Source organism: Coturnix japonica, chromosome 1 (assembly GCF_001577835.2).
Source record: "Coturnix japonica isolate 7356 chromosome 1, Coturnix japonica 2.1, whole genome shotgun sequence".
NCBI classification, from domain to species: Eukaryota; Metazoa; Chordata; class Aves; order Galliformes; family Phasianidae; genus Coturnix; species Coturnix japonica.
In genome coordinates, this window is record NC_029516.1 from 157,947,184 (window position 1) to 157,962,517 (window position 15,334).

Sequence of the window (15,334 nt, forward strand, 5' to 3'; positions counted from 1 at the left end):
AAGTGGTTTGAATGAAATACTTCTACATGCCATTGGGCGCAATTCACATTAAGATGACTGCAAGTATGCCAACATTTTCTCACTCAGTTTCTTGCTTATGATCTTCCTTCAGTCTTCCAAAAACCATAATAATATCCAATCCAACCACACTTCCACTGACTCCATAGCACACCTCTACTGAAGAGTCTGAAAGTCACAAATAATGTATGTCATTTCACAAGTTACAGAGAACTATGGAATTGTAATTGTTGAAAGGGACCTCTGGAAATCACCCAGTCCAACTCCTCAGCTAAAGCAGATTCCCTAGAGCAGGTTATACAGAAAAGGGCTACTCAGGAAAGCATCCAGATGGATTTTGATTACCTCCAGACAATCAGTTCACAATCCACCTCATCTATCCCACATCTCCAAAACTTACCCATGAAGATATTATGGGAGCCAGCCTCAAAAGCCTTGCTGAAGTCAAGATACTTAGCTGTGCTGCTCTCTCCTCATCTACCCAGCCAACCACAACACCACAGAAGGCTACCAGACCAGTCAAGCATAATTTCCTCTTGGTGAATCCATGTTGGCTACTCTGACCAGATTCTCCTTGACCAAGGGAGAGTTTTTCTTTTCAGATTCTTTCTTATCTCCAAGATCTGGCTTTCCTGAGGGGCAGTTCTAGCAGTTTAGACTGAAGCAAAGAAAGAGTTCAGTAAGTCCACCTTCTCAAGCTTCCTACATTACCAAGGCACCCACTTCACTCAGCAGCAAACTCACATTTTCCCTAGTCTTCCATTTGCTACTGACATACTCAAGGAAGCCTTTCTTGCCCTTGACCTTCCTTGTAAGGTTTAACTGCAAGTGGAATTTAAGTTAGATGCAAAATACCTTAACCTTGGGGAAAAAATAAAAATAAAAATCTTAGAAGTCTTGAAGAAGAGATAACTGTTTGCTGAAGGCAGAAGCCATCAATAAGTTTGTATTAATTTTTTTCATTCTAAGAGCAGAAAGGGAAAGAAAGCAGGCCACATGTCTAACATGATGTCATGTCTGCTGAGGAAAGTCCAAAATAAGAGTGTGGCTTATGCTTGACAGTGGAAGCAATCGGGTCTTTTGGTTATTACTGACCATTCTATTGAAGAACAGGAAGAAGAGAAAGGACAGCAGAGAATCTGGCAAAGGTTCAGATCCAAATCTTCCCCATCGCCACACAGGAACACACAGTGCTTTGGGGCTCCAGCTCCATATCCCAAAGGACAGAGACTGAGCAGCACAGCTGTGACAGCGCTTCCCCCTTCTTTCCTCACAGCTGCTTGGGGTTAGCGGAGGAGCAGCATATAAACAAGCTGTTACAGAGAAGGGAGGTTCTGTTAAAAGTCTGAGAACTGCTGGTGTTAAGTGCATTATGTGTTTGCTCAAAAACACAAGCATGTGTGTTACGGCTTTAGGAAAGCCAGCAAGCAAAGGCACACCAGACTGAGAATTCGATGCTTGATCAAATCTTTGTTCTTCCATTGTAAGTGACTGAACTGCTCAAGTAGCATTTACATAGGTCAAGTTTGCGACTAAAATTCATTGTGATGGTGGTATTAGCACCGTATTCACCTGAGCTGACCATATACATTATCACATATCACAGAATTCCCGAAAATTCTGCATCAAGCACAATGAATTAAAGCAGTCTGAGAAGATACGGAATCTTTTCGTTAAAAGCTCTTTTATGAAGAACCACTTTAAAGTATCACCTGATCCCATAGGCTACAGTTTTTCAAGAACACTGCAGGAATGCCAGAAAGGCTTCTGTTTAAGAGTGGTGTATTATCAGATTAGCATGCAAATATTTAAGAGATCTGGACTTAAACCACTACTTTAAAAGGTTCTCTTGCAGCTTCAAAGTAGATAAGTTGTTGTTAGGACAGCCGTGAGCTTCATGTATAAGAACTGAAACCAATTAAACAGTCATGGAGGGAGGGAATCTTCCCAGTAGAGAGCCAGAATAACAACCAGCATCAATACAACAATCCTTGCCTTGATGTGGTTCACTGAAGTCTGAGGTTTAAGACTTTACAGCTTGGATCACTATAACCTTCCAGATACAACCTTGCTGCTACAGAAATACATGTCCTTCCCTAAGCAGAAAAGCAAGTAGAACAAAGAGCCCAGCATCAACTAGCAGTGATACACCACTGGTAATCTCATAGGAGATGCACTTGTGAAAAAAAACAGGAAGTAAAATAAGAGGGATTAGTCAGACTTCAAGCAAAAGTATGCAAGACTACACTAAAAACATTTCCAGATTTCACACCCGTTCACAACTTTGCCACCGCTTTCTGAGATGAGAACATTGATTTAACGGCTGGAAGAGATAATGCACTATCAACCCCAAGCACAAACAGCTCTGGAGAGATTTACTCATGCATTAGCAACAAAAGCTATTCAAAATAAGTAAAGAGTGGGTGAATACTATTACTAGACCAGATGACTGATACATGAAGTCTCCTTCTGACTACAAATAATCTCTTTGGCAGACCCTATGAATTAATAAGGAACCACTCTTCACTTTCTTCTTAGCCTGTATCAGTAACCGTTCTTGGATAAAATCGCTACACATCTCTATCTTACACAAAATGGTTAACTAACACACCCTGTTGGTTTGAGTTGTTGCTTTTTTTTTGGGTTGTTTTTTTTTTTTTTTTTTTGGGGGGGGGGAGACAAATACAGTTGCAGGGTATACAACAACCCTTGCCTTAATGTGGTTCACTGAAGACTGAGGTTTAAGACTTCACAATGTGGATCACTATAACCTTCCAGATACAACCCTGCTGCTGCAAAAATATATGTCTGCCTCTGCTTTCCCCTCAACTACTTCACCCTTAAGGACCAGCAATTCAATAGGTCACACTTTCTTACATTCAAAAACTCACTAGAAGTTGTTTCATGCCTCCAGAAAAACCATAACATGCAATTTCCCCACTTTGATCAATTCTTTTCTTCTTTCAATGCTCTTTAAGAATTGCATTTAAATCAGCAAGTCCTGCATGCTTACAAAACAGAAAATCAACACCATATCATAAACCTAAACCAAGATTTTTTGATGAAATACTAGTAATATCATGCAAATTAATCCATAATAGATTGAAATTACTTCTACAAATCTTGTCTTTCCTGCAGTAACATTCATGTTTTGTTCAAAGTTGATTTAGAAGACTCAAAAACACACTTCTAACAAAGGAACTCTGGTCCTTCGGGGTCTGTATTTCAATCAAGTTTTAGTTTCAAGGCTTCCCACATACATTTTACAGGGAGTTTGAACATCTCAAAGGGAATATGACCACTTAAAATAAGCATCAATTTTACACTGCCTGGTTTTCCTCCTCCATGTTCAACACCCATTTTTCCAGCCCTCACAATTAAATCTCCCAGTGTTCCCCACTCAGTGCCACAGCATATTATTTTTCTCCATTCTTACCTTCTCCCTGTAATTTAATGTGCCTAAAGTAACCTCTTTGGGTATCTGGGACTGCTATACATTGTATTAATTCACATGTAGCACAGCATAAAGTTATCTTTTACCAACAAATGAAAGCTTTTCACCCTGTAGGCTGTCATCCCTTAAGTACATAAAGCTTACTTCATTGTATTTTCTATTGCTTCATTAACAGCAATAGCTCTAGCCAAAGACAAATAAGAAGAGAGATGCTCAAGTGGCACATTTATAGCCACAGGTTAAGTTAACTTTATAGTCACAAATAGATAAGCTGTCAATAAGCTGAGCCTCAACATTTAATTTCAGCTTCAAAGTTCCAAAAAGATGCCTTGTTTTCGGCTGTATGTTCCTCTGGAGCCCAGTAACTGCGCTGAGCAAAAACCTTGCCAGGCTATGATTAACACTTAGCAGTTCAAGGGCTAGCTGCCCTTGTTGTTTCAACCTCAACAATCAACTGTAATGACACACCATTACGTTTAAGCTTCCAAAAACCATTTAACATTTGATTCCACTGAAAACACTGTTATACCACGTTTTGAAAATAAAATCACTTTTTCCTCATTTAAAGATCCATGATGATGCCAGACATATGCTTGTTTTCCAAACAACAACTGTTTAGAAGAGAGAACACTCTTTCTGATGTCCCCGCCAAAAACAACATTCTGTGGTTTAAAGATATTTGATAGTAGGCAGTTGGCTCAGAAGAAAGAAAAAGCATCTGTGGGCTGTGGGGATTTTTTTTAACCAGAAATGGCATGAAGCAGAAGTTTACCACAAAGCAGTTCTCTCTTAAGGGGAATACTAGGTTATAAAAGAATGACAGAGGGAAGTAAAAGAAGAATTCAGAAGAAATCAGAAGAAATGCTTAGGAGAGAATCTGCAGCATGAGGAAGGGGAACAGAAAATTCACATGAGGAAGTGGCACGCAACAAAAGCGTTGGCAGATTCATCTTAAAATATAGGACAGAGAAGAAAAGATTAAAATGGGAGGTTTTCAGCTACTGCTGCCATGGGCAGAAGGACAAACCAAACCACCAGAACTTGCCCTTCAAAGGCGGTTATTTCACTGCTGCTGAAGTCATTTCAGATTAAGAGACGGAGAAAGCAGTAGAAATACTAAAAACTTCTTAAAGACTTACTTCTGTACATTTCACAATATGAAGGCGATAAAGTCTCCAACTCTTTACTTGCTATAAATGAAAAGCAATTGCTTCAGTGGAGATGAGCAAGATGGGTCTGCAGAATGGAGAGCCTGCAATGAAACAAAGTGGTTGAGCCAAAGGAGACGATTCCAGCATGTAGAAAATAAAGACAGGTGTTGAATGCTGAAAGAAACTCTTGTGCCTGCTTCTCCCTGTAAAAAGGACAGTGGGCAAAGCAAGATGCTTTCTGTATACCTGCAGGTCTGTTTGTTCAGCACAGCCTGATAAGCACCCTCCTACTATACAGATAACCTAGAACTAACAGTAAGCCATTTTTACTACTGAACCAAGACAACCTGCTTAAAATCTATTTTAGGGTTAACTGCAGCCCCCTTCCAGCTTTAAGTTGGCACGTGAAGGCTAGAAGGAATTTCAATATTCAAGCCATGTGCAAAAAAACAGTAATACATGTGAGCATCTTGAAATCCAGCACAGAAGTTGAAATAATCAAATGCAGGCTTTATTTGAAGTGATGTGCTATCTCCTCCGTGTTTACATCTGTTTAAGCATTCAGAGCAGCAGTCAGCCTTTAGAAGAAAAACAGTACTTTCCCAGGAAATAATTCTGCAATGAACCTATGCTGATGGGAGTTCTAATTCAGAGGCTCAAACTCTTCCTTTCTTCATTCACATGTGATGATATGTAGGAAAGCTTCTCAAAGTGTTTCCAAAGTATTTAGAACCGCTTAAAGGTTCTAAATAAAACAAGCTCCCAGGCTTCGTCTTGTAGCCCAAGAGTCCCTAGAGCTGCTTGCTGCCCTGATAGGAAAACATCAAGCAGCTTTGCTCTATGAGCTTTTTTTATTCGATCGAGCTTTTTTTATGGAATAATGACCTTTCCCACCATAGGATTCCAATGCAAAGATTCCAACAAATCCAATATTTGCTGGAATATAGTTAACATATGTGAGCATTGTATGTTTGGCACCCATCACTAATACAAGTTCTCCAACTACTGCTTATTACTAAGAAAATGACTGTCACTATAGAGATGTACAAGAACTCCGGGTTACTAAAGAACTGAATCATCATAGAATCATAGAATTACCCAGGTTGGAAAAGACCTTGAAGATCATCAAGCCCAACCACAGCCTAACCATAGTACTCTAACTCTAAAAACCCTCTGCTAAATCATATCCCTGAGCACCACATCCAAACAGCTCTTAAACACATCCAAGGATGGCGATTCAACCACCTCCCTGGTACCTAACTACCCTTTAAGGCTCAGGCTAAGAGCAAACTACATATAATAATGATAATTAATTTTCCAAGTCATGTGAATGCAGATGAAAATCCGCACCTTTACCAGCCTTTATTTTTTTTATGGGTTTTTTTGTTTGCTTGCTTGTTTTTCCTTTTTAAATGAAGGGAGTTCTGGATAGAAGGGCTCTATGCTGTTCACTTGCTTTACCAGGACTCTCCATTCAGCTGCACAACAGTAACACAAAGGCAAGGTCCTTACCTCCTTACCTTACAGGAGGTTACAAACACAAGACAAAAGACAGTTTAGCCTTTCTCAGCCTTCAAATGAAGGCATTGCAACACAGTTTCAAACAGCAAGAAAAAAGCTACTGGAGAAGGATGTATGAGCAACAGCTGCGGACAAAAACTATAACCATATGTGTAAATAAAGGGACAGTCAAACTCCAGCAGGCCATTACAATAACCAGGATCAGAATAAACTTCACCCTCAGATTCCAGTTGCTACAAAGAGCCCCCCTGCAGCAAGCGAGGAGCAGGCGAAGGGTTAATGTGTCCAAGGAAGACAGTCCCGATGGTTACAGTTTATCTTATGTTCTCTACTATAAATATGGCAGAGTTCCAGTAATTCCCAACTTATGCTCATTGTCCTTCACACGCAGTCTTAATTAACATTAGGTCCTTTTTGCATTAGCAGCCAGACTTGCATAAAACATTTTTGATGAGATTATACAAGCTTCTCAGTCTTCACTGATGTGGTTCTTTGTTCAGCTTCAGTTTCTATGAATTCCTGACAATAAAAGGAAATATTTTTGTCCTTTCAGAATACAGACAGATTAAGTTTTGTTACATTAGCACGCAGTTCTGCTTTGATGATCTAATCTACCCAAGGATACAGAGCCACAAGCATCTACCAGCCATAGCAGACAGCAAATTATTTGACTATCTATACTCGGTCTTTAAATAAATGAGTCTCCTCATACGCAGCACATAAAGGACAGCTGGAACTACAGTGTTTAAGAAAACCGTATCATCTTCTGTCCAGTACATTATGTCCGTACAGCTCGTGCCCTGCAAATCACTCTTTGGTGAGGTGCTATCAACCCAGAACACTGAGCTTCAACTCTTAGCTCAGGCAACAAGCAAGCAGGGCCTCCTGCCATAGAGAAAAACTCCACTGAGATTGTTAATGCGAAGGAAATATTTCTAACATGTCATAGCTTAGAAATGTCCGACTTCCAGGCTCTCATATCAACACACACATTGCATGTGCTGTCTTGTAAGTAGTCTGTGGAAGTCCGGCCTCCAAAACACTATTACACTGTCACGTTGCATTTCCGCTGCTGGTATGTTTGTGCCATCGATGACCTCTGCCTACATAACCTACCAGAACAATAAGATGGCCTGATAGGTTTCATAAACCAGGAAGTAAGCATGCACATTTAATCCATAATATCACTGCACGCTGTTATCCGTTTACTTGGCAGCCTAAAGAACAAGCTACTGAAGGAGAACATTGAAAAATATGAGAAGTAACAAAGTTGAGCGTCCTAAAAAAATCCAACATCGCTCAATTCCCAACAAGCAGACAAAAGTGTTCCCAGAACCAAGAATCTCTGGCACGTTAACAGCAGGGCAGTATTGTGTTAGATAGGGAAAAAAAAACATGTATCCTTTTGCCTACCTGAGAATACCAAGTAACAAGCTTGTGTAAAATTTTAAATACCTAATCAATTATAACTATTAGTAGCAGCTGCCATGAAGTTGAAGAAACATATCTATCAACTGCATTTAGATGATGCATGAAATAGCATTTCCACTATTGACAATATGAACTTTCCTTTTCAGTTTCGAAGTTCTGTCAAGCAATGTAAGACTGAGAGGACACAAAAAACATGATACATACATCATTCTAAACAAAGTGCATATTCAGAGACCAAAAAGCACCCCCAGAACGTAGTCATGCTGTTTACAACTGTCAAACTATACTTTTACAGCTGCACAGGAGGAAGCGATTACTGCATGAGCCTCCAAGAAAACCTCTGACACTTGAACTTAATGGTGATAAATATATTCAATTAATGTCAGTTTATCTGTGCATACTGCTGTGCAAATAAATGATGCTCGATAGAGTCTTACCACAAGAAATCATTTTATTGTTTCTGTGTAGGGCCAACTTCAACAACAGGGATGTGCAGTAAAATGCCATGCCAAAGAAACAGGAAAGCAGTTCTGATTTATGGAACTAGGAAGAAAACAAGTCAGGCCATAACTCTGTGCACCAGAATATTTTTATTCCAGGACAAGAAATAAAATGAATTTAAGTCAACCTAAAATGCTGTTTCTGACAGATTCATTGGAAGTTAGGACTGCATCAGACAGATTACTCCTATTTACATCAATTATAATGACCAGAAAATATGAACCCAGGGCAGATTCAAATTACTATCAATATCTGTATGCAGTTTATGTAACTCACCAGGCCTTTAAAGGTTGCATCACATTGTGAAGACTATTACAAAAATCTAACTATTTACAGAATGCAGAATTAATTCAATAGCTAAAGCCAAAATACTTGTATGCTGACCACATATCCAAGATGTTTACTTCAGTTACGTTACTATGTTCACTAATCCTTAGTCAATTCTGTTACTCCACACTCAAGTTTTCATGCCAGTTCTTTCCAGAACTTCAAATAAACAATTAAAAAAGCAACAAAACAGCCACCTCTTGCCAGACAACTTGAGATTATGAATGATTAGGAGAGAACCAACATATTTAAAATATAGTCTGCTTGATAGTATGCAAATGCTGTGGAAATGATTTTTGCTTTTGGCTGACTTCCGTGTTTAAAACAGCATTAATCAAGTTCTATCTGAGTAACTTTTCTGCTTTTAAAACAAGAGATAATTAATTCAGACTAGCACCAGTAGGGATAACTCAAAAATAAAATTAATATGGCATAAAGATCATAGAATCATAGAATTACCCAGGTTGGAAAAGACCTTGAAGATCATCAAGTCCAACCACAGCCTAACCAGTACCTTAACTCTAACAACCCTCTGCTAACTCATATCCCTGAGCACCACATCCAAACGGCTCTTAAACACATCCAGGGATGGCGATTCAACCACCTCCCTGGGCAGCCTATTCCAGTACTTAACTACCCTTTCTATAAGGAAGTTCTTCCTAATATCCAACCTAAACTTGCCCTGGCACAACTTGAGGCCATTTCCCCTCATCCTGTCACTTGTCACTAATGAGAAGAGACCTGCCTCACTCTCACTGTAAGCACCTTTCAGGTACTGGAAGAGGGCAATAAGGTCTGCCTTCAGCCTCCTTTTCCCCAGACTAAACAGCCCCAGCTTCCTTAGCCTCTCCTCATAGGGCAGATAATCCACACCTTCAAGAATCGCATGTTGTCCCCAAGTCTTGATCCCTACAAACACACTGGGCTGTCAAACCTGTAAGAGAACAAGCAGGTCACATCACACCTGTACTCAACAGGTAGGAAGCTGCTCCAAGATCTTGAAAGTGAGTGATCAGAATGCTGCTCAATAGAGAACTCTACTATGAATAAATAAATAAATAAATGTGTTTGACCATAGACCCGGAAAACTCCATTAGTTTAATGGTTGAACATTTCAGTGGAAAACTGATTTGCCAAGTGTTTAAGAATCCCTGTAAATCCCTGCCACAAATGAAATTGGATTTGTCTTCCAAAGCACAAACAAACCTAATACATGCTTACCATACTAATAAGCCTTCACCAAAATTCTCCAGTCGTTTCATCTGACAACAAATAAAGAAGTTGAACAAGATAAACTCCGATTTCACTGCTTTAAGCGACCACAACGACTACCCTTCTGAACTTCAGCTGCTCCTACTCACATATTTCTCTATTTCTTCCCAAACATTTTGTTTCTCCTTTCAGGGGAAGAAATCAGTAGCACCATCTTCAGAAAGGGCTGGAAAGACGATCCTGGTAGCTACAGACCTATCAGTCTCACCTCAGTGTCTGGGAAGGTTATAGAAAGGATAATCACGGGAGCCATCGTGGACCACTTAAAGGTCAACCGGGGGATCAAGCCCAGTCAGCATGGGTTTACGTATGGTAGATCCTGCCTGACAAACCTGATTTAATTCTATGACAAGGTGATCCGCTTTGTGGATGAAGGTAAGGATGTCGATGTGGTCTACCTGGACTTCAGTAAGGCCTTTGACAACGTCCCCCACAACATCCTCGTGAAGAAGCTGGCTGCCCATGGTTTGGATGGGTGTACGCTCTGCTGGGTGAAGAACTGGTTGGATGGCCAGGCAAAAAGAGTTGCAGTCAATGTAGTTAAATCCAGTTGGTGGCCGGTCATGAGTGGTGTCCCCCAAGGCTCAGAACTGGAGCTGCTTCTAGTTAACATCTTTATGTTGGATATCAGGAAAAACTTCTTTACAGAAAGGGTTGTTAAGCACTGGAATAGGCTGCCCAGGGAGGTGGTTGAGTCACCATCCCTGGCTGTGTTTAAAAACTGTTTGGATGTGGTGCTCAGGGACATGATTTATCAGTGAGTTGTTAGTTATTGTACTGTGTTTGGGTTGTGGTTGGACTTGATGAAGGTCATTTCCAGCCTGAGCAATTCTATGATCCTACAACATTAGCCAGGTGAAAACACCATCTCCCCATCCACACTGTCAGCAAGTTCATAGTATCAACCACAAGAAGTCCAAAACTTAACTGTTGCCACCCATGGATTAGGAGAGATACCGATAGAACTTTGAATGAAAGAGATCAGGAAGTGCTGTGTTACAAAACCTATTTCAAACTCAGTTATGAGACTGTACTGCAAGCACACAACAACTAAATACAAATCCATAAGAACAGACTTCACTGGTACAATTCTTTTTCATCCATTTCTTGCTGTCAAGTGCTTTGGAAGATGGTGCTGTGGGAGGGTTCAAAAGAACTAAGATTTAATTGCATACATTTATTTCAGAATCACAGAACATTTAAGACTGGAAAAGAAATTTAAGATCATGTAGTCCAGCTGTCAACCCATCACCACATCAACCAAACCACATCCCTAAGAGCCACATCTACATTGTACAAAATAAGCAGTTCCCTCCAGCAGTCCTCACTACTCCATTCGCCCTTCTTTCTACCAAGACTGAACTGTCTACACAGGAAGTTCAGACAACATGGGAATACCTGCACAAGCACAAGAGCTAATCCACTGTCCAGGTGACACCGACACAGAGACTTACATGCTCATCTGCTATTAGCTCTTCTGTAATTCTCTGCACTATCTTCTGGGGTTTGTCTTTTTTTAACCAATAGTGCCCTACTAATCACTACATACAAGGAGCTTTGAGCTAACATTACTATCATCTGTCACACCCGTGGCTTTTCTTTCACTTTCCTCTGCAGAGGAATATTGCCTGCAGACACTTATTGTTTCATATAAATACACGGTACATTTCCTCTCACTGAAGAACAAACCATATACATATGAGCTAATCTAGTCAACAAAGAGCAACCAGAAGCATAAGAAGTTCTTGTTAGCTCTCCTAAAATCATTATCACTGTTTACTTAAGGTACATCGTACAGACAGGGCATGTTCTTAAAACAGAGCAGGTCTATGCTGCCATTAACTATAGAGAACAGTATGAGATGTAGAATTTAAACTGAAACCTGAAGCCTGGTTAACTTACTCCTGCTATGAAAGTCTCTTTTTAAAACACGAGCAATTCTAATTCTGAAATCAAGTCATTTTTAATGACTTCCACAAACAAAAAGATTAGCAAAGACCACACAACTTCCGTAACTATTGTGTATAATCAAGACTATTGTTTCAGCATCCGATTAAGAAGTGTTTTCTAATCTGCTTTATATGAAGAAAATAGCTGTGGAAAAGGAGAAGATAAAGGACCGACTCGATTCTTTCACGTACAACAAAACCTCCCCATTCACTGCCCAGTAACTACGTTCCCACTTCCACAAGAGGTACAAACAGCAATGAACCCCACTGAAGTCACCCTTCAGCCAGCAGGAAGAAGAGTTTGCTTAGCACAACACAACCTCGGGATGCTCCTGGAAACAGATCTCACTTCTATGATGCTCAGCAGGAATATAACCCAGTCCCGGTGACAGGCTGAACAGCTGCTGATAAAGCATCCTTCTGGCAGGATAAAGCCACATTCACAGAGCAAGAACGACTTGGGGCCTTTATTTCAGTGCAGCCAAGTGACGGTCCTTCCACGTTTGTCTGTTGTCTCTTTAAATGCTCTTTAAACTAAGTTAGCACTGACTGAGCACAACACCTAACAAAGCGCATTTCCACAGCTCAAATACAGGGTTTAATCCCAGGGTTTAATCCTTTGGAAACTTAAGTTTGTATGCGCTGCAACTTGTCACTTCATGCTTAACGGATACAACTCCGGCTATGGGTCTAACTACCAGCCCTACCTCACACTGCTCCATGTACCAGCAGCCGGGTGGCTCCGCTCCCGACATGCGGGCAGCGGGATGAACAACTACAGCCGTATCGTTACTCCATGCCTCCATCCGCTCCTCCAGGCAGCACTGCACTACCAGGGGAAGCACCGGCTCAGGCCAAGTCACAACAGCACCTCTACCCCACGCCAACACAAAGCTTTGGGATCCCCCACGTTAAGCTTTAAAGGCAAAATGACCAGCACAGCCCGGCACGACAACGAAGCGCAGCCCCCCGAGTGCCCCCAAGTTCCCGTCCGTCTCACTGCGGCCCATCGGGACCCACCTGCCGCCGCGCTCCGTCCCCTCTAGCCGCCGCCACCGCCGCCGCCGCGCGGACCCTTCCCGGGCTGAGCCCCCGCTCCGCCCCGCCCCTCGGCTCAAAGCCCCGCCCCCTCGCCTCCCCCTTTGGCCCGTGCCAAGAGGGGCGGGACGAGGGCGACGCTTAACGGCCATTCTCTCGCCGCGCACATTGTTGATTGGCGTCAAAAGCATCCAATGGGAACGCCGGGAGGGAGAGCCGAGCTGTCAATCAGCGGCCCCTACCTGGGGCTGGCAGGAGAGCTGTCGGTGGGTTGCTGGCTGTCGGTCGGCTCCTCACACGCACGGGGAGGCGGAGCGGGACCCGCGCCCCACAGCCCGGCCTCGGCGATCCCGGCTGTGATCCCGGCTGTGATCCCGGCTGTCCCTCAGCCCCTTCCTCCCCTCCCGCTGGCTGCGGGCACCCCGTGGCCGTGCCCTCGCCCTCCGCCCGCCCTGCTGACCCACTTCCCAGCGAATCCCAAGTGCGGGCCCCAGCCGGGCCTGCGCCCACCCGCTCCGAGGCCTGGGGCCTGCGCTGGGGGCCGGGGCCGTGCGAGCCGCAGCTGCGACGCGGCGCAGACAATGTCCCCGCTCCGTCCTTTGTGGCGATCCCAGGAGCGGGGCTTTTGTCGGTCGCCTCGAAGCTTTCAGAAAAGAGAAAAAAAAAAAAAAGCCCGACGTTACCATGTGAATGAGCTTCAGGGGGCGCGGAACAATCGCCTCCGGACTTCAAACGGCTCCGGGCGAGCCGATGAATGACCCCGGCTGGAAGCGGGATGGTCGGAGCCGCCCCGAGTCAACCGGGAGGGGCAGAGCAAAGTTTGCTCAACTCCGGAGCGTCCATCGGGCTCACGGGCAGCTCCTGGGAGCACGCGGCGCTGGAGGGGGGGAAAAATGATCCCAAATCGCCGCAATCAGCCGTGGTGAGAAGCGGCAGCTTGAGAAGCACTGATGTAATCACAGAAGGTTATATGGCAAAAGCATTAAGCCGTGCGGCTTTACTTGTGCTTTGTAGTGCAGATGGTGACGGCGTTAAGATCGCGGGCAAAGCAAACACAGAGGAGTCACCGAGTAACAAAATGCTAAAGGAGCTACGGTCTTATTCTTCAGTGTAAGGGCTCGCCTGCACACAGTCATAAGGAGATAAAAGTCGATGTGTTAGAAAGGAGGTTGTTTTCCCTTAAACTCTTCAGAGACCGCAGAATAAAAGTTATGTTAAGTGACCTTGCATTGTTAAAGCGCTGCTGCATTAATGCTCATTCAGTGGCACATTTTGCCATATTGAAAATGAGCTCCTGAGGTTGAAAAAAATACTGATTTCAAACAGACCTGTTGCTACCGGTTGGTTTTTTCCTGCTCCATCAACACAAGCAATTGTCCCGTGTGATGGAAGGTATCAAAGAGTGTTTGTTCTGTTCCACCCGTGTTCCAGCCCCTTGGATTTCTTCTCAGCTTTCATTTTCCTTCTCTGTATTCATGACGTTTCAGCACCCGTAGCTATTTTTAATAATATCTAAATCTTGTGAAAATAGAACTCAGGCATAGCTTTATTAATGCAATTTTGCCCTTGCCTTGGAATCTGCAAATAAGGCGGATCTATTCGCATTTAATCTGCACTAAGTTTTCATTATGAGACCAAAAAATAAAAGGAAAAAGTGGTAAAATTATCTGCAAGAAATGATTCTATCAGCTTTTGTCTATCTGTTAATATTTTCAGGTAAAATGATGCTGCAGAAAAGCCCCGTGAAGCCAATAGATTCAAGTTCGGACTGATGCATCGAGCAATGTCCAGGATTGATCGTTCTGCTGTTAATTTCATTTGAAGGCAGAATGAGGCTTCAGGGAGTAATGAAAAGGCAGAGTTACTGGAGACCAAAATCAAGCTGGGTTAGCGGAAGTGGGCATGAAATTTTCCTAACAGTGCTTACACTGGCTTAGATCAGATTTGTAAGGACTTCCTTTTCTTGTGTGGTTGGTTTCACTCAAAAAATGCACAGCATGTGAAGAAACAACCTTTAGAAAGTTCTATACTTCTTGTTGCTTCCTGCCAAAGACTGTGATTGAGAAATCCTACTGTCTTTCAGGAAACACCGAGTTGCTGAGTAATGTTAAAATAAATGGTGTTATGCAAATGATTTATGGTGCCACCAATAATCATTGCAGCATCTCTGATTATTAATGGGACGTTGATAGGCCCCTGAAGAGTTTCTTGCTGAATCAGCTCTTGCAATAAATTGCTTTGCCTCCAGCCACAGTCCCACCCTCCAGAAAGGGCCTCCAAGTTGTGAATGAGCCAATTGATTTAGGACAGCCAGAGGATATATGTGCACTGTGCAACAGAAGGTGCTTCCTGAGTTACTATGTCTCTCTTAATGGAGTTTCTTTTCCATTAACGCAAAACTATTTCACCTTGATAAGTCTGTGTGAGTGTTATGCTACTCATATACTCATTATTACATTCATTCTCAAAGATCCTCAAAGGAAACATTCCACCTCAGTTCAAAGAGACACTGTGTATAATCAATTTTGTGGGGGGGGGGAAAAAACACAGGAAAACAAAAGGGAGGCCAGTAACTTTTCAAGACAGCTACTTTCATCAACCAAACAGAAGATGTAATTCTGCCAACTAATAGCGTGGTCCACTAACTTTAAGTCCTACCAACTGTTTGCGAT

General features: G+C 42.5%; 1 protein-coding gene across 6 annotated transcripts in view; it reads right to left on the reverse strand.

Annotated features, from left to right (window-relative positions):
- Nucleotides 1-13,451, reverse strand: part of WASF3 (WASP family member 3) — a 59,764-nt gene extending 46,313 nt beyond the window's left edge. For 4 of the 6 annotated variants that reach the window (XM_015852129.1, XM_015852131.1, XM_015852123.1 and 1 more), the window contains exons 1-2: nucleotides 12,645-12,726; nucleotides 4,612-4,724 (exon numbers count right to left, since the gene is read on the reverse strand). The gene's annotated coding sequence lies outside the window, so the exon portion shown is untranslated. Of the gene's footprint in view, nucleotides 1-4,611; nucleotides 4,725-12,644; nucleotides 12,727-13,345 lie in introns of those variants that run through there. The other 2 variants (XM_015852124.2, XM_015852126.1) reach the window with 2 other exon arrangements.
- Between the last annotated feature and the right edge of the window lie 1,883 nt (nucleotides 13,452-15,334).